Here is a 25,737-nt window from a genome sequence, read left to right as displayed (position 1 = left end):
ATCAATCAATCAATCAATCAATCAATCCATTTTATTTTTTGCCATAAGCACAGAGAAAAAAAGGTAGTCACAGAAAAATCTGCAGTTTCTCAGCTTGGCACAGCTGCAGCCGGCTGTTCACAGCAGTGGTAGCGCGCAAGGGAAAAAAATGAAAACGAGGAAAAGAAAAAGAATAATGAAAGAAGGTAAAAAAGCATACCTTATAAAATTCGTATGAAAGTACACAGTAGAAATTTTACCAAACATAGAACATGATAAAACCGCAGTAATGCATTGTGAGTATACATTAGAACACGTCAAGTGGAATGCATATCACTCGGGAAACGAAACGTACGCCTTATTACTGGAATAAAAGAATATATACACGAACTGCCGCGACACAAATGGCACACAGAGAAGTCATACTTGAACGTTGAAGAAAGCTCATGCGTCTGAATTAAAATAAACATTAAACCACCAAACAAACAAAACAGAAACAAGCATCAATGAGTTAGCAACGTGAAAAGGTATGCTTTTGCATGGCTTTACCGATGCGCAAACAAACGAGGACGAAAAAGGAACCAACACGGACAAGCGCACTTGTGCGCTTGTCCGTGTTGGTTTCTTCGTCCTCGTTTGTTTGCGCATCGGTAAAGCCATGGATAGATTCCAACTAGGCCGACTCACGATGCTTTTGCAACAAGGTTCTCGTAGAACATAAAAATGTTTTCAAGTATTACACAGTACAAATTCTTGGGAATACATAATGAAAGCATAACGTGTTAGAGATAAAATAAAAAATGACACTGCCTACTGACAAACGCCTTCACAAGAACAATGCAAAAATAGCGTACGGGGCATATTTAGGACGTCGATGCGCGTTCCATCCATTTAAGTTAGTGTTACGGGTAATGCGCGCCGAATCCTTTCCGCTCCGTAGGTAGTGCATGAGCAAGGTATCTGGATTGTGGTCTGCTGCGCACATGGTACCCGACCACAAGCGCCTTGCCCAGAAAGGTGGATTTGACCACAATTAGTACATAACCATATCTTCTAGCATTTGATGTGCTCATCAGCACACCGCGTTATCACTGTGCCACGTGACTGTCAATGAACTTTATTGGCCATGGTAGACGTATAAGGGTCGCTTGGGTTCTTAAACTGTGTGACATTGAGGGAGATGAGCTGACAGACAAAATGACCCGGGAAGATACGTGTCCTCTTGTTTCCGTTCAGTCCTGCCTTGCGCTGGCGCAATTAACCTCCCGAGACGGAGCAAGCAAGAGCCTACTGCAGATGGCGCGAAAAGTATACGTTGTCCCTTCCGCGGACCTTTGCCCTCTCCTTCACGAGTGCGAACCCCTCGCGAGCCCTCAGGGGGCCTCGCAAGAATTGCAAGGACACACAAAGCGCAGTGAGAAGGCTGCTCCTCCAGATTGCCGCCACCTCCGACATGCACATATATCGCTCCTGTTTCGGAGCTCACGCTGGAAACTGGCGACCTTGCGCTGATTCCAAACCGGTGCAGCTGGGATCCCGGCCTTCCTGCATTATTCTACAGAATAGGTGTGCGCGCTGCGGCCAACGTACCAAAGGACCCGGCAGCTGATAACATGGCGCTATAAAAGCACGTCCTACAAACTACATGCGATTGTCTGGGATCTAAACGCACCATCAGAGCGCGCGCCACTGGAGACTGCACTTTCACCGATGATTGCAGTTACTGCACGCGTGTCGTTCACTGATCACTCCTGTTGCCTATTTGAGACTGTTTAGTGACACTAGTTACTAACATTCATATGTATAACTTGAAGTAACCACTGCCACTGATGCGGGCCATAGGTCTCCTAATTCGCGCTGCATTGGACCCCATCCCTATTTCGACTTCATGTATTCGCTTTAAAATGAGCGTCAATCAAGCACAAACAGAATGAGACCAAATGCAGCGCAAGGCCACAGTCCTAAAAATATTATTGGAGGCCTTCGCATTTTTTACGAAAAACATTTTTATCTGTGATACCTCGTTAATTGTCGTTCCCTTCCAATTTAGCCAAAACACCGGATATCCCCCACCCAATATCCAGCAGAATGTAAACACTGCCAACAACCAAGTACACTCAGACATATTATCCTAGAGTGTAGAAAAAACAAGTACCTACCACCGCTTCCCCGCACCCCAAATCCTCAAGAGCTGTCGGAGACACTGCTGTCCATCCCCTGCCTCTCGGACCAGCTCCTGCTCACCGAGAGAACAGCCGGTGCTAAGGCAACTCATTGATTCTCGTGAAGAGGTAACCACTCCTGCAACGCCATACTTTCGCTCGCAATAAACGTTTCTCTCTCTCTCTCTCTCTCTCTCTCTCTCTCTCTCTCTCTCTATCTATCTATCTATCTATCTATCTATCTATCTATCTATCTATCTATCTATCTATCTATCTATCTATCTATCTATCTTTAATGACCGAAAACACTTGTATCTTATCGAGCCAATGCGAGCAAAATCAGGGCTAGATGAAATCCAACAACTGAAAGTATATCACAGGACACACACCTGAACATGTTTATTACGAGTTTTTGAGTACAAGAGCATCAACGTTCAATTGACCGCCGCTGAGTTTTGCGCGGAGAGTAATAATGTTTCCGTGTTTTGCAATTAAATTGGTGCGGGCTTTTTTAGGGCTTCTACGTACGCATGTTAACTTTAGGACTGAATCGTCTGGGCGATATTGGCGATAATTTTACTGTGGGGCAGAGCGGCTCGGCTCGCTGTTGCAGAGTTGGGTGAGGCCAACGAGCAGCGTGCTTGATGACGTGGCTAAGTAGAACGTGGCGCTGTATTGCGGCACTCTTCGCTTTCCCGTGGCACCGCGCATGCCCGTTCGTTGCCTAGCAGCGCGGTCCCTTTATAGTGCATTTTCTTTGTTTATATTCAGTTACGTAGCACGGCAAAAGAACGCAATATATATATATATATATATATATATATATATATATATATATATATATATACAGAAAGAAATGCCGGCAGTCTACAACGCCAAAGAAGACATAGGGGAATGGTTGGACAATTTGTTACCGTTAGTGACGTTACGTTATTATTATTTTTATTAATTAGATTATTTAATTTTATTAGATTAAATTTAATTGGTTAGATTAGATTATTTTATTAATTAATTTTATTAATTTATTACCACCCTCAAGTGTCAGATACAGTTGTAGTAAACATGAGTACCCCAGAAAGTGAAGGAGCACACAGTCGCCCAGATAGCCGAGTTGGTAAGGCATTCGAGATCTAATCGAAAGGCGTGGGTTCGGTCCCCACTCTGGGCGCGTGTTTTTTTCTTACTTTATCATCTAATTAATAAAAAAATGATAATAACGTAACGTCACTAACGGTAACAAATGGTCCAACCATTCCCCTATGTCTTCTTTGGCGTTGTAGACTGCCGGCATTTCTTTCTGTATTTCCTAACGAGCCCCTCATTTCTAAACCCTATATATATATATATATATATATATATACAGAAAGATAGGGCAGCAGTCTACAACGCCAAAGGAGGCATAAGGGTGTGGTTAGGCTCTTTTCTTTTTCACTACGGTTAATGAAGTAAACATTTTTGTTAATATACAGAAGAAAGAAAGAAAGAAAAACACGCGCCCAGAGTGGGGACCGAACCCACGCCTTTCGATTACATGTCGAATGCCTTACCAATTCGGCTATCTGGGCGACTGTGTTCTCCTTCACTTTCTGGACTATTTATATTTACTAGAAGTGTATCTGACGCTTGAGGGTGGCAGCCAGCGCCACTCTGACTACACGGGGAGAAGGGGACCTTCTTTTCAACCCCCGGGGCGTGACTCGAGCGTCTACAGCCTGTCATGAGCGGGTAACTGGCGGGAAGCCCTCTTATGCTGCCTAGGCATCAAGGCTGCCAGAACCGAGACCCTCGCTAGGCTTTCGCAGAATAATATAGTAAGGAAATGAGGGGCTCGTTGAGGAAAATACAGAAAGATAGGGCAGCAGTCTACAACGCCAAAGGAGGCATAAGGGTGTGGTTAGGCTCTTTTCTTTTTCACTACGGTTAATGAAGTAAACATTTTTGTTAATATACAGAAGAAAGAAAGAAAGAAAAACACGCGCCCAGAGTGGGGACCGAACCCACGCCTTTCAATTACATGTCGAATGCCTTACCAATTCGGCTATCTGGGCGACTGTGTTCTCCTTCACTTTCTGGACTATTTATATTTACTAGAAGTGTATCTGACGCTTGAGGGTGGTAGCCAGCGCCACTCTGACTACACGGGGAGAAGGGGACCTTCTTTTCAACCCCCGGGGCGTGACTCGAGCGTTTACAGCCTGTCATATATATATATATATATATATACATAGAGAGAGAGAGAGAGAGAGTGGCGACCTTCAGCACCACCCCCAAGTGCAGGAAACAAAAATACGTTAAAATAATACCCGAGAAAGTGGTGGGGAAACAGCCCCGCCGGTAGCGTATTGGTCATCGTACCAGACTGGTATTCTGGAGGTCGTGGGTTCGGATCCCACCTGAAGGGCATTTTTTCACCACTTTCTTTCTTAATCAAAAGATTCTTCACCTGTTTCTATGGCCTACCGCATTCCCCCCTTTGCTTTCCGAGGTTTTCTTGACGGCCAACCCTTATTCTATATATATAATAAGGATTGGCAGTCAAGAAAACCTCGGAAACCAAAGGGGGTAATGCGGTATAGAATAAGGGTTGGCTGTCAAGAAAACCTCGGAAAGCAAAGGGGGGAATGCGGTAGGCCATAGAAACAGATGAAGAATTTTGAATTTTGATAAAGAAATGAAGAAAAAAAAGTTCCTGCGTTTTTGCAGCCGCCCCTTTCCATAGGGGCGATTTCCCGTGCAAGCCGGGTGAACTTCCCAAGCGTTGTAGTCCCACACAAGGGCCGAGCGCCAGGCCGGGCAGTCGCCTGTACCTATTTTACCGGTAGGTGCCCGACGCCACCAAGGAACACGAATTCACATGGTGCATTCCACAGCCACGATGGACGCTCAACTCGCAACTGCCTGTGGCAGGACATGCCGCCAGAGTCTCACCCCCGGCAATGGCGCAACGCGGCATGATGGCCGGGGGCCCCGCCAGATGGACAAGGGTCAGGGGCCCCTCGATAGGGTAAAGGCAGCTTTCCAGGCGTGGAATCCCTTTTCAAGGGTCCGCACTCGACCAGGGACGCATGCACCCGTTAAAGAAACCGGTGGGTGCCCGGCGGTACCAGGATTCGAACCCAGTACCTCCCGCATACGAGGCGAGCGCTGTACCTCTGAGCCATCTCTGCGGTTAAAAGTTACGACCCCTTCCCAAGCACTGGATCCCCTGTTCAGGTAGTGCTTGTACCAATTTTTATACTGGTTGGTGCCCAGCGGTACCGAAGTACCTACCACTTTCTTGTAACCCAGCGATACGGTCCGGCGTGGTATTACGGTTTCCAGGAACCCCGCAAGGTAGGCGCCTGTTCCCACTTTCAAACTGGTGGGTGGCCAGCGGCTGAAGTCGCGGAGCAGCAGCCTCCCACGTATGCCGCAGTGGGAGAGCGGGTCCAAAGCCCTATATCCCCTGCCAATACAGGGGGCGCTTGTACCCTTTTGACTGGTGGGTGCCCAGCGGTTCCTGACCCCGCGCGAGGGGGTTCGAGGGACCTCCCAGATCGCCTCCCACGGCTGCTTGTGGTCAAGCTCCAAGCGTTCGTTCTACCGTCGAGACAAGCTGCGGTACGGGGACGCTTGTACCCTTTAAAGAAACCGGTGGGTATCCGGCGGCCCAGGATTCGAACTTGGTACCTCCCGCTTACGAGGCGAGTGTTTTACCACTCGACCATCGCCGTCGGTTTTAAATATATATGGGTTCGGATCCCACCTGGCGGGCATTTTTTCTTCACTTTCTTTCTTTCTTTCAAAATTCTTAATCTGTTTCAATGATCTACCACATCCTCCCCTTTGCTTTCCGAGGTTTTCTCGACTGCCAACCCTTATTTCTGTGTTATTTTCAACGAGCCCCTCATTTCCTATTCTGATTCGCTACATGCATAGCGAGGGCCTCTGTTCTGGCAGTCTTGTTGCCAAAGGGAGCTTAAGAGGGTTCAAAGCTGGTCGACCACTCTGGACATGTCGTAGACACTCGAGTCACGACCCGGGGGTTCAAAAGAAGGTCCCCTTCACCCCGATTAGTCCGAATGGCGCTGGCTACCACCCCCAAGCACAGGAAACAAACATACCTAACATAAATACCCCAGAAAGTGAATGGGAAAATCGCCCCGCCGGTAGCGTAGTGGTTATCGCACCAGACCGGTATTCTGGAGGTCGTGGGTTCGGATCCCACCTGGCGGGCATTTTTTCTTCACTTTCTTTCTTTCTTTCAAAATTCTTAATCTGTTTCAATGATCTACCACATCCTCCCCTTTGCTTTCCGAGGTTTTCTCGACTGCCAACCCTTATTTCTGTGTTATATATATATATATATATATATATATATATATATATATATATATATATATACATAAGGGTTGGAAGACAAGAATGCCAAGGAAAGCAAAGGGTAGAATGCGGTAGGTCATTTATTATCGCTTAAACAGATGCAGATTTTTGGAATACAAAGTGGAGAAAAAATGCCCACCGGGTGGGATCCGAACCGCTCCAGAATACGCGTCTGGGGCGATGACCACTACGCTACCGGCGGGGCTTCTTTTCTTCACTCCGCTTTCTCGGGTATTTATGTTGGAGTATTTGTTTCCTGCACTGGGGTGTGGTGGCCAGCGCCACTTGGACTACTCCAGGTGAAGGGGACCTTCTTTTTAACCCCCGGGCCATGAGTCAAGCGTCTACGACATGTCGAGAGTGGTCGACCAGCGTTTAACCCTCTTAAGCTACCTATGGCACCAAGACTGCCAGAACAGAAACCCTCGCTATGCATGTAGCGAATCAGAATGGGACATGAGGGGCTCGTTGAATTAACACAGAAATAAGGGTTGGCAGCCAAGAATGCCAAGGAAAGCAAAGGGGAGAATGCGGCAGGTCATTTAGTATCGTTGAAACATATGCAAGTTTTTGAAAGGCAGAAAGAAAGTGAAGAAAAAATACCCGCCGGGTGGGATCCGAACCCACGACCTCCAGAATACGTCTTCTGTCTTTCAAAAATCTGCATCTGTTTCAACAATAATAAATGACCTACCGCATTCTTCCCTTTGCTTTACTTGGCATTCTTAGCTGCAATCTGTATTTCTGTTTTAATTCAACTAGCCACTCATGTCCCATTCGGATTCGCTTTATATATATATATATATATATATATATATATATATATATATATATAGTCTGGTTACCAAAACTCACACAGAGCGCGAAAAAAGGTAAGTAGGGACAGAGACACACGAGAAAAACATTAGAAAATAAAAATAAAGTTTACTGACGTGTCAGGAAGAGGACTTCCTTTCTTCAGAATACCTGAAGAAGAAAGGAACTCTGAATTAAGGAAGTCCTCTTCCTGAAACGTCAGTAAACTTTTATTTTATTTTACCTTATATATATATATATATATATATATATATATATATATATATATATATATATATATATATATATATATATATATATATATATATATACATATATATATACATATATATATATATATATATATATATATATCAGTGTGTCGAACCGAAAAAAATACGGGTTCGGTTACGGTTCGGGTTCAGGTAAATTTATTTTGTTCCGGTTCAGTTCCGGTTCGACTAATTCGATCCGCGAACCGGTTCGCGAACCGGTTCGGGGCGTTGAACCGGTTCGCGAACCGGTTCAGAACTGAATTATTAGCAAGGAGCGAAAAATCAGTTTTGTATACTTTAAATCCACCATAAAACTGAAGTATTTTTTTCTTCACTCGAACTAGTGGTTTTTTAAAATGAGCTGCAATACTACTGTCAAATTTGAAAATCTAGGCCAGGTATAACAGAAAATGTACCAGCCTCTTTGTCACCACCCTTACTGTCGTCCTAGCGACTACACAAAGCCACCGCCAAGAGACATGAGTGTGTTATTTATTGGTGCCCCTTGCTTCGTTTTATTGTACTGCTTGGATGATAATAATGACTTAATACGTTGTCCATTTTGCTTGAATTACTTCCTTGTTACGTCAGCTGCTGATGCTGGGTGGCAGAAAATTTGAAAGTTTTTTCAGTGTTTCTCACCTCTTCTTATGAAAACAGCGTCCTTAACGGGTCACCAAAGGCAGCTCTTTCAAATAAGGCAAGGTAGGGCTTCGTTTTCATGGTCCGTTTAGGATCCTTGGCCAAGCATGTACGAAGACGCGGCGAAAAATATCGCCGATAATGGGCTGCGGCCCCTTCGTTATCGGGCTTACTGCGACAATCAAGAGCGAATGCTGCCTACATCCCCATGGCAAAACAATCAACAAAGAAAACTTCCACGTAAAGCGCGCAAACACACGCCCGCGCACACAACATGGCGTTTTATTCGCCTGTGAAGAGCAGCTTTACCTGTACAAGAGACTAGCAAACACGCTAGTGGAAATCAGCGAAACCAAACGTACAGTGCCGAACGCTGGGAACACCTGTCAATTCGAAAGAACACAATCTCTAGAATTTCGAATAGACACGTATCTTCGCTTACCTTACCCGCCGCGGTGGCTCAGTGGCTAAGACGTGGTACCGCTAAGCTTGGATTCCCGGCCGCGGCGGCCGCTTTTCTGATGGAGGCGAAACGCGAAAACGCCCGCGTGTTCGAGATTTCGGCGGACGCTAAAGATCCCCCTGGTGGTCGAAATTCATGCGGAGCCCACCCCTCCGGCGCGCCTCATACCTCCGGCCCCTTCGCCCTATTTCTCCCTCTTTCTCGTTTCGTGAGGTTCACCTCACCTGTATAAAGACGATGTATCGAACCAATAACAAACATATGTGCGTCCCTTTCTTCCTGCGTCTCGTTTGTGGCACTGTTTTATTTCTTGTGATTATGCATGTACATAAAAGCCAAAATTTCAACACTCTTTAGCTCCTGCAAATAAGCATAGGCAAATGTAGGGTTTGAACCTTGGCTGGTCTCGTGGACTGATTGCACTTGCACCGTCCCAATGAGGGAGAGAGAAATAGCGACAAACGTTTTATTGAGCCTTTAAAGGCCCCTTGTGGGGGCGTGGTGACAGGCGCACCGGCGACCGCGGGAAGGGCTAATTCGGTGCTTTAAATATCGCGCAGGCTACCAAGAGTTTGACGTTTCTTCTTCCCAGCCTTGCACCCTGCTTGATCAACCTTCAGCAACATACCATTGCAATTAGGGGTCTTAATTGCTATACTGGTGTGCAGTCGTTTCACCATGTTGTGTCTATGGCGTTGAGCTACTGAGCCGAAGGACGCGGGTTCGATTTCCGGCCGTGGCGGCCGCTTTTCTGATTGAGGCGAAAAGCGAAAACGCCCGTGTGTTTGAGATTTCGGCGCGCGCTAAAGATCCCCTGGTGGTCAAAATTAATCCTGAGCCCCCCACCTGCGGCGCGCCTCATCGCCTGCGCTGCATCGGTGCATTAACAAACCTCACAACCAATCAAATAATCAAATTGTCACCATGTTGTGACCGTGATGAGCGCGTTCGGAGCGTTTTGATTCATTGAAAGGGTAGGAGTGAGCGAGAAATTGCGAAGTTGATGGCGCATGAAAGAAAGAAGCCCCTAATGACACCGCCCGTTATCAATAACGGGATGGTCGAACCGTTTTGTTGAGAACCGGAAACCGTTATTTCTTTTTTCGGTTCAGTTCCGGTTCGGGTTCAGCCGGCTCAAAAAATAATGGTACGGGTTCGGGTTCAGTTCCGGCAAAAATACCGGTTCGGTTCCGGTTTTCGGTTCGGTTCGGTTCCGGTTCGACACCCTGATATATATATATATATATATATATATATATATGCAGTAAAGGAAAACTTCTCGAGGAGCCAGAAAAAATACTTGAGAAAATGGTAGACGCACTATTAAAACCAAAAACAGTGGTTTACTGGCGTTTCGACTGCGGGACCAGTCTTCATCTTGAGTAACATACAACGTTGGAGCACGCACGCTTATATAGGTGCAGAGGGTGTGCTGCAGTGTACCCTCTTTTTAACAACATTGGCGGGTTTGGGGCGAGGGAACAGGGAAGGGAGGGCATTATACATGTGGCACTATACATGATGACCAACTCTTTTCTAAAAAGCCCAGCAATATCCAACAGCATCCAATTAAAAAAAACAGGGTAGGGAGCTGTTCAAATACACTTTTCATACGAATTACACGAATAAATGGATGGTGCAGGGAACGTCTCGACACTCGAAATGCAAAGTACACGAACAACAAATAAATACAGAACAGAAGCCGCCGGTGACGCATCCATTCCTGAAAACACCAATTACCGGCGGCTTGGGGAATGTCAGGGCACTTTACAAGTTCACAGAAGTCACAGAAGAGCGCACGTGCCAGCAACGCAACCAATTATTTAACCAATTATTTAGCCGCAACCAATTATTTAGCGGTTGGCAGCCCCCTTTGGGGGGTTAAATTTGTTATCGCGAACGCGCTGTCCGCGAGGTCACTCACCATCTTCTTCGATGTTGCGTGGTTCCCCCACCCCTCCGCTTCTTGGACTGTCAATCATTACTCACTTCTTTGCATGCCTCCATCATGCTGTGACATGCGTTTATTGTATACACAGAAACTTGTTGACCCTTACTGGCTACCGATTCAATAGTTGCTTCCACGCAGGACACACCTAGTTACTTCCTACCTGGCTAAATAATTGGTTGCGTTGCTGGCACGTGCGCTCTTCTGTGACTTCTGTGAACTTGTAAAGTGCCCTGACATTCCCCAAGCCGCCGGTAATTGGTGTTTTCAGCAATGGATGCGTCACCGGCGGCTTCTGTTCTGTATTTATTTGTTGTTCGTGTACTTTGCATTTCGAGTGTCGAGACGTTCCCTGCACCATCCATTTATTCGTGTAATTCGTATGAAAAGTGTATTTGAACAGCTCCCTACCCTGTTTTTTTTTTTAATTGGATGCTGTTGAATATTGCTGGGCTTTTTAGAAAAGAGTTGGTCATCATGTATAGTGCCTCATGTATAATGCCCTCCCTTCCCTGTTCCCTCGCCCCAAACCAGCCAATGTTGTTAAAAAAAGGGTACACTGTAGCACACCCTCTGCACCTATATAAGCGTGCGTGCTCCAACGTTGTATGTTACTCAAGATGAAGACTGGTCCCGCAGTCGAAACGTCAGTAAACCACTGTTTTTGTTTTTAATCGTGCGTCTACCATTTTCTCAAGTATATATATATATATATATATATATATATATATATATATATATATATATATATATATATAGAGAGAGAGAGAGAGAGAGAGAGAGCCCTGCTAGCGGCAGGGTTTGCTACGCCAGATGGGGATGGCATAGTGACGTGGGGTGAACGTTATAGTGATTGTGTGGACCGCAGTGAGAGGGCAAGCGAAAACAAAATATTGTCACTTGCCGACGACAGAGATAAGTGCAGCGCAGTGCTGTGGCCCACCCTCCTACAAAGAATATCTGTGTTGGCGTAGCCTGCAGGCGGGCTCTGTCATGGCCGCTTTGTAATTATTGTAACTACATCCCTCGCATCTTCCATGGTTCGGGTTCCGCCGCCGCGTAACAGTATCTAAATGAGATGCAAGAAAATTGTGGAAAGCAGATTCGAAGAGAAAACGTCAAATAGGAAAGCGGGGGAAAAAATAAAGAAAGCAGAGTGTGGGAAGAATGAGAAACGAAAAAAAAAACATGATAACGACGACGCCGATGAGTACACATCGAAAGTTAGTTAAACTTGAAGCTTCGTGTATACGCTACGTTGAAGCGGAGACGGCGCAGCACTGCAGTCAGTTTGTTGTGACCACACGGAAAGCGGAAATCATAACATGGGGTCAATGGCGTGCCACGAGGCTTATCCGCTGTGAGGGTCCAGCCACTCCGAGATTTGCGCAGTCCATCCGGTTAGAGCAATAAGGCATTGCCATCACCTCGAGAGGGAAAAAGCTAGGTAGTGTTGCATAGGGAGGGGCCTGCGCTGGCGGCTGCATCGGATGTAAGCACTTACGTAATGTCCGACCACAAAATCTCGTCCCCAAACTGTTTCTTTCGAGAAGACGCGTGTTTCAGCTGCGAACAAGTCTCATAAATCGATTGCCAGTTGGTGCAGATGTGGTTTTAAAGGCGAATATAGAACTAATAGAGCAGTCACTCTGGTGTCAAATCTCGCGGAAAAAAATGCTTCGATGAGGATTTTCCACGTAATATCTTACATTGAGAGTATTGAGACACTGTCAACGTTCAAACGATTCTTTCTCTATTCACAGGGAAACTGTTGAGCGAAACTGTTGAACCAGCGAAACTTTTGAACCATACACGAAACTGTTCGTGTATGGTGTCCGCAGTTGAAAATACACAGAAAATGCCGAGCGCTCGCGCACGGATGCCACGAGTGCACGTTCGTCCAGCTAAGCATGCCCACTTAAGGAGATTGGCAACATTGGCCACAAAAAAAAAAAAAAAAAACTCCAGCATTCGCCGTATCGCGGCAACACTTGCTCGGAACGAGAAAGACACGTCATAGCGTGCGCCCCTCGTTTGTTCGTTCTCCTGTCGTCGTGCGCATGCAGAAGAGCCGCGACTTGAATGTCGAAGCTGCTTTAGCTGATCATTGACTCCACATGGCCCGGCCGCGGATAGTTCGCACGGCCCAGGCTCGGCGTGCAAAGCACCCGCTAGAGACGACAAGTCGCGCTTGTGGAGTGGCGTACGAAAACGTCGATAAAAACGACGACCTCACTCTGGCCTTGATCAAGATAAGGCGATTGAAATGCCATGCCGTCGACGTACACCACGACACCACAACTCAACTTTGTGTCCGTCAATGACCGCCTACAGCAGCTTCGCCACTGAAGTCGTGCGCGTGAGTGCAAGCTCCCCTGTTTTAAGATCCAGTGCATATTAGTGTTTCTCGAGCCTCCAACCACGATGCGGTTATATTTTCGTTGTGATAGTGTGTCGCTTGACGAGCCTTCACAGCAGTATACCAATTTTCTCCTCTTTGTTTCCAAGCATAAGCATGGCAACATTTATTTTTATTTTCCCCTTCGAAAAGATTAGACCAAACATTTCTACACCCAGCATTTCCTACACGTGTTTTTGTGTTTATCGCTCAATAATAGTCGCTTCTTAAAGGGGCCATGCAGACAAAATACAAGTTTGCTTTATTCGAAAGATTTAGTGTTTTATAGGGCCCTAAGCGCTTGTTCGGTAGCAAACGATGCTGTGTTCACTGAGAAAGTAAATATTTGAAGGGGAAATTTCAATTCTCCCGCTAAATCATGCGTTTTCGTGACGCCGACAATGACGTATATAGAGCAAAGCCTTAAAACTAAATATAGCCTGCTGACCAGGGCTGCTCCCATATCACAGGCGCCCGTTTGATTATCTTGTTTATCGCCCACTTTCATGGATGGCGCTGCAATAGTGCTGGAGTGCCAGTGTTCGCGCTTTGAGTCTGGCCGTACTTCTACACCTGCTGTATTTTTATTACGGTTCATACTAATCGTTTCCTAAAACTTAAACTGTCACTCCACAAACATGGTCGCGTAAGTGACCGTGCCGCTTGTGTCAGTTGTCAGTGTTGTTTCAGACAAGTTCAGCGCGTCCGACGGCTGTGTTAGCGGTGTCAGCCGACAAAGTGCCACACTAACTGTTTCGCTCTTTACGTGTTCGTTCGTAACTGTAATTGTTCATCCCAAAATACTTACTGCTATAAAAAGAATGTGCCCTAAGGGCAAGCTTACAAGACCTGCCTAATTTGCGTTTGCTTTTTGCAGGCCTCAGCCAATCGCACAGCAGGGCTTATGACATGATAGGTTCTAATTCTACTGTGGGAAATGAGCTATAGGGGATCTCATGGCCGTTCCCTTTTTCCTAATTATGTAGCTTATTTGAGCGAAGTTTACGTTAAAAGTGTTTATCAACCAGATTTATGGGAAATACCCAAGGTCGGGTAAGTTTCTGCAAAGGAAAATTTGACCTCCACCTGAATGCAGCTTTACGGCTACAAAGGAAAGCTGTACAGCTTTCTCTCTCCTTTGCAGTACGTTAAAAGTGGTGTCAGTATGATTCTAATTGGTCAATCTTTAGAATAAACCAAACTTGTGTTTTTTTTTCTGCATGGCTCGTTTAACTGGCAACCCCCCCACCAAAAAAAAATACTAAGTTGTCTTGCGAACGCATCGGTGTTGTCAGTGCAGTAAGATCTTGTGGGAATTAAAACCTAACCAACCAAAGCGCATTTCTGCATAAAGGCAGAAATACTATTATTAATCGCCAACAGTGCTTCCTGCCATTCCTGTCAAAATCGATTGCGCTAATACCGGTATTTCTAGCCAAAATGCAAGAGCCGAATGATAATTACTTATGTACATAATAAGTCGTTATATTTTACAGCTATGATGTTTCTTGAAATTGTACGCATTATGCTACAGTCACTAATTCGCGCTAGCGAAATATCGCGCATCCTGTATTCCTTCATTGTTTTAGGTCGGGGAAATATAAAAATAAACTTATTCTGCGAACCCATTTTCCTAGTAAATCAACAGACAAGAATTTACGGCGTACACAGTTTTAGGATGCAAGTCACTTTTTGTCGTTTTCTTCTTTCTGTATTTTTTTTTGTAGATTTGATTTGGCAGTATAAATGTATGCTGTCGTTTCGACATTCATTTACCGCTCATGCTTTTGTACGTCATTCCTCCTGCAGTTGGCATCTGTCCGGTAGACTACTTGCCAGCAGAGAATGAGGCCTCCTACCCTTCCCCTTTTCAAATACATTCGCCAGCATGTCTAATCTTGCACGGCAAACCAATTCATACTTCAGTCACGCACTGTGTACAAGAAGCGCTGGCCTCAAGGCACACGCTTGCACAATTATATTCGCATTTCATAATAGCTGCCATTCCCCAACAGTTACATAATCTCTATATAATCTTATCGACCTCGGCTTCCCACTTTGCATTTTTCGAGCAGCTCTGCGCTTGTGCGCATTCTAGCGCAGCAATGGCGAAAATGCCCACATCTAGACTGCCTTATATTATAACCGACGTATACGACCTGTGCGTGCGAACGTTTCTGGGCTGACTATTTCGGCAATAGCACATAATGTCCTTAATGCGAAAGCATTATACGCCTGACGAGTCGCAAAATCCGGCGTCGTTGTTGACCACCCTTAGCGGATGGTGCGCAAAATGGCCGACGGCACACAATATACAAACACGTCAGATTTCGCAGGGAGGTTTTCCTAAACAAAGCAAGTTAATTGTTTTGAGAAAGAAGCTCGGGCACATTTCGGCCTGGGTGGGAGCCACACTCGGGTTTCCGGGATGCGAGGCGAGCACGCTGCCCCGAGGCCACGGTGGCTCCACGTTTCTGGCTGATTCAAAGGGGCCCTGAAAGGCGTTTTGCGCACACTAAATGAACTAGCGGAATCGTTAGATTGGGTCGTAAATGTCATCTATGCCAAGTATTACTCTTTTACGCGCAGCGGAAAGCTCACTATTTTGTTGCAAAGTTTGTCACTTTTTTCTCACCCTTCCCTTCGTGTTTTTGGACGCCGCCATCCTCACATGTCTACGTCATTGATTCCCAGATGTTCGTCATGAGCTAGACATCCTGCTATCGGGCGGATTTTTCACGCACTTCCGGCAAAGAGATGAGTCGTCTGCTCAGCGTCGGCTCGCCGGCTGATCTGCCAGCGGAGTGCCGAAGTGCTTGGACATTTTACGATAAAATAAACAAGTGTAATCAAACGCTTAACCGTTTGTATTGAATGCAACACGGCCATAACACGACATGGATATTATCTTACCTGAGTACGTTCCATAAAAAAAGCGTTGAAGCCCCGTGGCACTTATTTCGTGCAATCGCAGAGAACGCCCTGAGCCGAATACCCGGGTTTGACGCATACATTTTATTCAACTTCAAACAATCCAGAGATGCGTTTCGAACGAACACAACGTCACAACATGCATTGCAAGTCTGAACCGCGATTGACAGACGATGGGTTGCCCCTTCCTGCCCATCGTAAATTCGGCACTCACCTCGCGCGCGGTTTGCGGGGACGAGCAGAACGTCAATTAACTCTGGTGCACAAGCAGAGATGGCTTTTAGCCACGCACACTGCACATACACCATGCGAGGTTGAGTCGTACGTCGCTCGAGAAAGATAATCCACACCATGGGAAGCACTATCCACCCGCAGAAGCACAACGTCGCATTGCATCGCGGAACAAAGGCGTCCACAACACACACACCATCGCCTCCTGTAATGTCAAACGCATCTCGCACTTCCCAATGGCAGTGAGTGGTACGCCTGCAGTGCCCACATGTCGCGAGGTGGGACCCCGAGCTGAACCGGGATCACGCAACCGTAATTGACTTCTAGAGCGGTTTGTGCCTTGTTGCCAAAGCAACCCATGTTTGAGATTGTCAATGAAATGGCGCTTGCTTCAGCGCTAGAAAGCTCAGAGCCGCGGCGGAGCATGTTTTCCCAACGTTTCCGCTCTCCACCACGCGTCGCCCCAAGCTGAACTGGTCACATGATTGAAGCGTTTTGTGCACGGGTTCTGTATCGGTTTAAAATGTCTTTTTCACATGCCGCCGGCACGAATTACCACCGCCGCAAAATAAGACCCGGCACCAGCGGGGCCACATCTGATACGGGGCGTTTTGGATAAACAGTGTCGGTGCATCAAAGGGAACGAGCGCATGATCCTCCCCGTGCGGCTGTGAGTTCGCCGCCGATAAAAAGTCCCCTGCCGCCGATAGCAACTGCAGCAACGTACACCGCGAAAGGGAAAGGCCAGGCCGCCGCACGCATGCGGCCAGATTTTTCGTTCGCTTTTCCAGCCTTGAGCGGAGTGCGGGATTCATGGTGTCAACAAAGCTTGCACATAGCAGACGGCAGTCCATGGCGGCAGTCGGAGGAGCGTAATAGCGGAAGTACGTCACCGCCGAGGAGCGCAGCATCATGGGAGGGAGCGGCGCGACGATAATGCGCGGTTTTTGGTTTGCGATTTCTCAGCTAATACTCATCGCTTTAACCAAATTCTTGCGAAAGGAGATTGCTAATACATTGCTTTATTTGGTTACATGTACATCCATGCATCGGCGGAAGGTATTTCAGGACCCCTTGACTAAAGGCTTGCCTAGTACGTGTGTCGTTGGGCACGTGACGGCGTAGCCAATGGGGAGTAAGTGCATGTGACGGCACGTAAGGAGAGCAGGGGTTCTGCAACCACGGACAATGCCGATTCTGGGGAAACAGAGGCGTGAAGTGTCTCCAGTCTGCCTGCCGAAGGGATTCGCGCCGTGTCTCTGGATGAAAAGTGGGTCTTCGTCGCATGTACCGTTAGTTTCTGTGCGGGCTAAGCGCGGTCGACCGCGCAAGTCAGCCTGCAAGACTGAAGCGCAGGGGGAAAAGAATGCAGCGAGGGGATCCAAAGAAAGAAAACACGCATACACGATGCAGAAGCAGAGAAGTCTTTGATAAATATCGCCAGGGGAATTCATAATTTTTTCATGTTCAAGCACGTAAGCAGACGTATGCAGACGTAATGGCCCGCGAGGATTTTTTTTTAAGCCAATATTTACATGTCTTTCTTGTGGAGGTGTCTGAACAAAAAAATGCATGGCAGGAAAGCCTACTTTACACAATGGCTTTCCACAAAGTGTACCTCGTGGTGATTATGATGATGATAAAACGCGACTCTTTCTGCGGTGTTTGAAAAGAGCGCACTGCAGTTAGGCCAACTTTATACAATGGGATCCCACAAAGGAGCATGACGGCGACGACGACCATGATGATGATGGTGGTGGTGGTGGTGGAACGCGAAGCTTTCTCCGATGCAAATGCGAAGTCCACAATGCAATCAGGCAAAGTTCAATTCAGCGACAACACTGAGCTAACTGAATCAACACATTCAGATAACCCAATCAAAACTAATCGATAGAAAATCATAACATCACGTTCGATTAGCTCAGCGCTGTCGCAGATTTAGATTTTAGCCGATTGGATTGTGGACTTTGCATTTGTATCGGAGAAAGCTTCGCGTTTAAACCATTTTTCTTCCAGAAAGGGGCGTTAGATCTTTATTATTTCTTTTTTCAGAGGTGCGTACGCGTTGAAAATAAGGTAAAACGACGTCAAAAGCATGGTGCGCGCTGTCCTTTACCTGGTAAATGCTCCCCGGTTTATAAGTATGCTTTGGTATTCTCGGGCCTGCTCTCTGCGTGTCATGAACTTTTGTGGCCGATGCTACTTCGGCGGTGGCTCGGATATACTTTCTACTTCGTTTCTTTGTGGTGCGCTGTATGTGACATTCACCGTACATCTCTGGTTACCGGAACAAAGTGAATGTGGTTGGGAGACAGCCTTTCTGTGAAGAATGCCATGTGGTCCGGGAGAAAAAGGAAACAGCAAGCGCGGTTTTATGCCGCTTGAATCAAAGTTACTGCTTGTACTACGTGCAGGAAAGAATAGCTTGTCCCATCCTGGGGCAACCCCGGGCAATTCCGCGTGGTTTGCTGGTTACTGCTGCTGATTCCGCCGCTGCACTGCACGTAACTAAAACGGGGATGGTCGCGGCGGCAGTGCAACTTGTCTATTCCGTCCACACGCTGATTAGAGAAGGGCGGTCTTGGTAAAGCCATAACAAACGCTCGCTATGGTCGTTTTCGTATGCGTCGCAGAACAGAAGGTTTCTATGAAGGGGAAGGGGGGGGGGGGGACATGCCCCGTCGTTCCTTTCGTCTTTTCGTTCACTTATCACCTGCACAGCCGGTAGATGTAGGCGCGCCAATTTTAGAGCGGATTTGTCGGTCGATATAAATCGACAGCTTTCCTTCACCTTGTAAAGCAAAGGCAAGGACGGGTCAGATCACGGATTTGAACTATTTTCTAAGGCCAACGCGAGCTCTTTGGAAGCGCGAAGGTCTTGCTCAATCAGGCGCATTTGTGGTGGGGAAAATAAATTCTTCGAATTCGTGAACGAAAACTTCGAGTTGTAAAATTATGGACACCGAAGCGTCGCAATATGTCGCATTGCAGGTACAGTCAGTAATCAGTTCTTTAGAAATAGTATCCTTCTGAAGGCACAGCCATGCGTTTGCTACTTCTTAATAATGCGCAAAGTCACTGTTTCGTCGTGCCTAGAAAATGTAGGGATTGTTGTATGTTGGCATTTCATGTACAGGTTTTGGTTGCCAATGAAGTAGTTGTCCCCACAATATTTTTCCATTTTACTGCATATGCAGCGAGCTAACGCTTGCAGCTACAAGTCATAAACAGCGAAAGTGCAAGTGCCGCAGTTATAATAGCTAAACAACCTTTTTCCCCTGGGATAATTTCCCCCGGGACGTCCCCCCCCCCCCCCCCGGGAAGGTGGGGGGGGGGGGGGGAATCGCTTGACATCCGAATTCGATGGCTCGTTGATCGTTGATGTCACGTGACGGACGACGGTCTCCTTCAAGATTTACTATTTATTGACAGCTATTAAGAAGTGAAGTGCATAGATAGCAAGGAGACAAGAGTTCTAGCAGAGCCTGCAGCACGGTGGAAGAACACCGTGGCCTGCAGCAAGCGGGACTCACCCTTCCTCTCCTCCGTAACATCCAAGCACATTGGTTTTACATTGGTTTTATTCGCAAAACTGCACCTCTAAAGGGGGCAGAACAACCAAGAGTGACAAGGAACATAAAAATGAAGCATTTGTGGCTTCTCAGAGTCCACACCAATTAGATTAGTGAAGGGTGTGGGCATAAATCGGCACGGGACCTAAGCCCTCTCTCGACAGTTCGCCGCCGTGCCCGAACGCTCACTCAATAACCAGCAACAGAGCAAGCCGAAACAAAATGAACTCCTAACGCTTTCCCGTCTCCCTGCCGAGGAACTATAACGAGCGTCATTCCCTCGGAGAGCGCTCTCCCTCTAATTATCCGAACCTCTCGACCACGCCGAAGGCAAGACTTCGGCCGTTTGGACCCCATTAAAAACAAGGAAAAACAGGTGACAACGTACATATCCAACGCACCGAGTATCTCTTCTGAAGCATTCGGTGTCCATTTTGGCCCCATCCGAGCATAGCCGACCGCGACATCCCGGGCTTCCAGGAAAACATAATGACAAGAGAAAAGAGCGCTGCGCTTCGTGCACATTGTACCGACAAAAACTTCCGGCAGACTTTCCTAAATACGTGAGCTGCCACGAACTCATCAGCCCCGTTATCGGCAGATGACGGCGTAGCAGGTGGCGCTGCCACGAAATTTTTTTTTCTATACTCACTCAGCTGAACTGGGAAAACATGGGGCTCAGCAAAGTACACAATACCGAGGTTAAACAAGAAAATGGAAGGAAAATAACTATGCAAACAGCAAATGAAATACAGAAACAGGAAAAAAACGTTTAAACAAAGAAAATTACATTTCCTAATTTTATCAAATAAAGAATGAAGGATGAAAAAAATTGGCGGGCTTCACGCATAGACAGAAATCGACGAAACGCAAAGCTTTTATCGTGACATACCAGGGTTGAAATGAACTTGGTTGTAGCATTGTTGTGAGAGTGTTATTGTGCTAGGCGCAGTAGCTGATTTTTCAGAACGGTGAGCAATGGCGAGTGCGTTGAGAAATAGAAGACTGAACGAGAAACGCTCAACGTCTCAATCTCCCGGACGAAGACGCCACCAGCTCCAAGCCCATAGAACGTGATACACGCACGAACCGGGGCTTCCCATGTCGGGCCCTAACACCCCCTTCGCTTTCCGGGCCGATCTCTCGGGCGCGGCGCGGGTAGGCCAGCGCTATCTCGTATCTTTCCCCGCCACAACCCCCCCCCCCCCCTTTTTTTTAGTTTAGTTTCTCCACGTAGCACATGTTTTAACATCTGCTTTTTGCACAACACGCCGGCTGTGAGAACGAAAAAAAAACAGACACAGAAAAGCAGCATATAGGTGACTCGAAGGCTTTTAGATTTAAAAGAAAATCGTTTAACATTACGACGCGTATCGTCATACTGCACTCAAGTTTTTCTTTGTTCATATTTGATCCAAATAAGCAGTCTAGTCTCTTAAAATCACCTTGGCAAAATCCTAAGCTTCGTAAGCACAGCACACTAGGTACCGTCGTTCAAAGTAGCTCCGTGCAGACGACGTCTGCACCTGGCGGAGAGTCGCCGAAACAAGTTCCAAGCGGACTGTGACGTAGGTTGGGGTGGTGGTGGGGAAAACATTTATTGATCATTTGTTAGCCGAAGAGCAGCCTCTATGAGTGGGGTCCTCAGTCCAGGACTCCAATGGCGGACGCTATCCGGCGGGCCCGCCTGATCAGCCGTTGTTGGTCTTGCGGGGCAATGCTGGACAGAGCAGCCTCCCAAGAGGAGAGGGTGGGGATGCGTATAGGGGTGAGCCCGTCTGGTGGACGCGGACACTCCCATACAGAGTGGTAGAGGGTGGGAGTGGGGCTCTGGCAAGCCGGGCAGTTGCCAGCGTATTGGGTGGGGTAGAAGAAGTGTTTGTGGTGTATGGGAACGTGTGTGTCTGGAGCTGCCGCCATGACGTGGCGTCGGCGCGGGATAGGGAGTGGTGGGGTGGAGGTAGTGTTTTTCTTTGTGTGCGGTAGTAGGCGAGTGTGAGTGTATTGTTGAGAGGTTCGTGGGATGGGATGATGGAAGCTGATGTCTTGGAGCCACCCCGGATCTGTCTGTCCGCTTCCTCTGACGCCCGGTGGGTCATTTCTCGGGCGAGCGCGTGTGCGTGCTCATTTCCAGAAAGGGAGGCATGGCCAGGGGTCCAGACGATACGAATGAAGGGAAGCTTGGATGGATCGTATTGTCGAAGAATGTTGTTTGCTTGGATGGAGAGGATTCCAGAAGAATATGCCCGGCAGGCGGCTTGCGAGTCTGTTATAATTGCCCAGGTATCGTCGTCGTCAGCTTCCGCGGGTCGAGCGGTGGTGATGTGGGACACAGCCAATGCTATGGCTGTCTCTTCGGCCACCCTGATGGAGTCGGTGCGTACAGAGCAAGTTGTTTGCGCATTGCCAGCAACTGCAGAGGCCACTGCCACTTTAGCGTTGGGGTTGGCTGGATAACTGGCTGCGTCGGTGTAAATCACATGTGGGTCCTGACCGTACCGGCGGGCTAGCGCTTCGACTCGGGCGCGGCGTCGGCCCTGGTTGGTTTCCGCGTGCATGTTCTTGGGGAGCGGGGCAACTTGTAAACGTGCACGAAGGACAGGGGCGAGAGCCACAGGGTTTGGTGGGAGAGGTGACGACAGCTCGGGGTATCCCAGGATGGCGAGCACGTGACGACCGGTGCGGGTGGTGCTAAGGCGGATAAGCTGACCAGCTCGTTGTGCCTCAATAATTTTCTCTATCGTGTTGTGGACACCCAATTGAAGGAGACGTTGTGTAGAAGTGTAAGGGGGAAGTCCCAGGGCTGCTTTTATTCCCGTCCGTAAGGCAGTGTTGAGGCGCTGGAGTTCGGAGCGCAGCAAATTGTGAAAGGGGACGTGGTAGGCAAGGCGGCTGATGAGTAAGGAATGAACTATGCGGAGGGTGTCTGCTTCCTTGAGGCCGGCGCGTCTGTTGGAGATGCGACGGATCATGTGCGTGATTTGCGTGATTTGGGTTTTGAGGAGGTGAACTGTGTGCGTGGCGCGGCCGTTAGACTGTAGATGGAGTCTATAGGACTCGGACTCGGGTGATGCACGGAATCAAATTACTGGTAAGGTAAACGGATATTTCTGGCTTGGTTACTGGTCGCATGCGGGGAGGCAACACAAGAAGGCCAGACTTCTCCGCTGCGCAAGACAGGCCCCCCAGAGAGGCATAGTTCAGAACTACATCTGCTGCCTCTTGCAGGGCGTCCTGTATATGGCCGTCCGATCCGCGTGTTGCCCACATGGTCACATCGTCCGCGTACAGCGCGTGGCGAAGCTCCAGAATTGCGTTGAGTAGAGGAGGCATCTTAGCCATGGCCACATTGAAGAGTATCGGGGATAGAACTGAGCCCTGGGGCGTTCCTCTTCCAGTCAGTTGAAAGGGTGGTGAGCGGTGCTCACCTAACCCTATGGTGGCTGTCCTATCAGCCAGAAAGGCTCTGACGTAATTGTATGTGCGTTCTCCACAATTTAATGATGCCAGATTGTCAAGAATGAGGTCGTGTGCGACGTTATCAAACGCACCTTTTAGGTCGAGTGTCAGAACGGCGCGTGTTTGGGCTCTGTTGGGATGATCCAGGATGTCGTGCTTGAGTTGGAGGAGCACATCCTGTGTGGCCAGGTGGGAACGAAAACCGAACATTGTGTCGGGGAAAAAGTGGGTGGCTTCGAGATGTGGTTGCAGCTTAGCAAGAATTATATGTTCGAGAAGCTTGCCCAGACACGAAGTAAGTGAGATGGGGCGGAGGTTGCCAAATGAAAGAGGTTTGCCCGGTTTGGGTATCAGGATGATGTCCGCGTGCTTCCATTCCTGTGGTAGAGTGCCCTTGCGCCACGCATCGTTGTAGTAAGCCGTCAACTGGGTTATGGCGCGGTCGTCCAGGTTGCGAAGTGATCCTGTCCCGTGGAGCTCGCGCTTCTCCGCCGACTTGCACGACGCTCCGCCGGGCGCAGGGACACGTTCGCCCAGGGAATCTCTGCTACACCACCGCGCTGTACCGCCATCGCCATCACAAGTTTCAAACTAACCGCATAGGTAGCAATATCCGCCTTTTTTTTCAGTGCAATAAAAGAGATTAGAAGCCTACAAAATATACGCGCGCTTGCGAACGTTCTGGAGCTAGCAAAACTCTTTTTACTTATGAATAATATCTCTATTAAAAAAATAGCGCGACACGCACACTTGCCTTACATGTGTCATTCCTATTGCATATATCACAGAAGCAAAGGATCTTTTATAAATTCTTGACCACTTGCACTTCCGCGTCCAATATTTGCAATATTTGGGCTGGGCCAACGCCACCTCCATCCCTTAGACCTGTTCAAAGTTTTGCGACCTAACCAGAGTTGCTGTAGACGCGGGCGTAAACATTTGTGCGACTTTTGTCTCACTCGCTAAGTGAACCAAAATCATTTGCCTTGCTCGTGGTAACAAATATATCCGCACAAATATCGGCCGCCGTCTTCGCGAAGTGCGAAAGCTAACAAAACTGCTTCACACATAAACAATAAACTTGATTTTTTTTCAATTCCCAAGTGAATTATTTACTTTTGTACAGCGCTAGATTTCGTATACATAAAAGTAAAATGTTTTCAACAGCACATGTCTCTCGTGAAAGTAGAGAACAGGGGTAGATTGGTAATTTTATTCGTATTTTAATGCACCATTTAGCTATGGAAGCTGACTTATAGTTTTAGATCCCTTTTATAATTCGATTCTTAATGTGCAGCAAGGCGAAAAATACTGGGCTGATATTCACGAAGCTATTTGCACGTAATGTGTAATAAAATAGTGATTGATGACCGCCTGCCTGCGGTTTATTCTCTTTGAAGAGAGCGATGTGACAGCCGAGGCGCTGGCTAACCAAAGCTGCTTTTCGATATTGTACGAGCAACTAGCTTTGTAAATCAGGGCCCACTTTTTTACTCGCAATGCCAAGGATTACTACAATTGCAGTTATTCTGATGAAAAAATAACTGTCGGACGGTCTGCTTCATTTCAAATGATAGCAACACGACGTCGAAATTGCACCTAACTCCATTATCATGGGCAAATGTCAGTGAACGCGACGCTACCACGTGCATTTGAAGGCGGCTCTGAGCGGCCGCCGATTCTAGCGCGGCCGCTACCGTTCCATCACGTACGTCATGTTCAGCCGCCAGTAATGGCCGCCTTTTCTATTCAGTTTCGGTTCATGTTCATGTTCATGCTCGCGTTCATGCTTGAAACGTAGTATGTTTCTGAATTTCGCACTCTTTTGTAGCGTAAGCTACCCTGGCCGAGGTTGAGCAGTTTCGCGTGGACCTTGAAGGGCCGTGCTGCACAAGCACGAGGAGCACTGGATTGGATTTGATTGGATTGAATTGAATTGTATTCGTATTGGACTAGAAATTCAATCCAATCGGAGTACGGGTGTGTAGAGAATTGGGTCTGCACATTCCCCGGTCTGCGCATTCCAGAGGAGTGGCGTCATAGCCGCGGCAGACGCACTGGCGCCGGCGCCTGCCCAGCTGTGCGCCTCCGTTGCGCAGTAGCCAAGTCTGACGGTGCGCCGGAGCCGCTTGATAGCCGTTTCGCGTGACTCCTGGAGAGCCGTGCTGCGCATGCGCGAAGAGCAGTGACTGGACTGGACCGGTCTGGACTGAATTGAATTGGACTGGACTGGATCGGATTGGAAATCGTTTTAGCAGCAGTAAGCATGATAATCAGCTAATCCTAGACAACCAGGAAACCTAAGAATAACCAGCTGAACCTTAGCCCACGCTACGTATATCCTGACATAGCCGAGCTAAGCCACTGCTAATTTTTTATGTGTACTATTAGGGGACATTATTTTTACGTTGTCGAAAACTTGAGTGCAGTTGGCCTGTCAAGCAGAAAAGGCGGGCATTGGATAAGTCTGTATAGGCGATGTAAGCTGCAAGTGCCATTTGTTTGACGTTATGATACTGA

At 47.6% G+C, this 25,737-nt stretch overlaps 1 protein-coding gene and 1 non-coding gene across 3 annotated transcripts in view; both read left to right on the top strand.

Moving 5' to 3' along the window:
• The window catches only part of LOC144150808 (ileal sodium/bile acid cotransporter-like), a 288,230-nt gene that overhangs the window by 206,139 nt on the left and 56,354 nt on the right, over positions 1–25,737 (top strand). The window lies entirely within an intron of this gene.
• Positions 3,238–3,309, top strand: Trnar-ucu (transfer RNA arginine (anticodon UCU)). The gene has a single exon. It is a non-coding gene; the product is annotated as a tRNA-Arg (tRNA).

The sequence above is a fragment of the Haemaphysalis longicornis genome, unplaced genomic scaffold (assembly GCF_048455015.1).
Source record: "Haemaphysalis longicornis isolate Haplotype H1 unplaced genomic scaffold, Haemaphysalis longicornis Haplotype H1 scaffold_1, whole genome shotgun sequence".
Lineage (NCBI taxonomy): Eukaryota > Metazoa > Arthropoda > Arachnida > Ixodida > Ixodidae > Haemaphysalis > Haemaphysalis longicornis.
The sequence above is the reverse complement of the archived record's forward strand: the minus strand, read 5'-3'. Positions and strand labels throughout refer to the sequence as shown.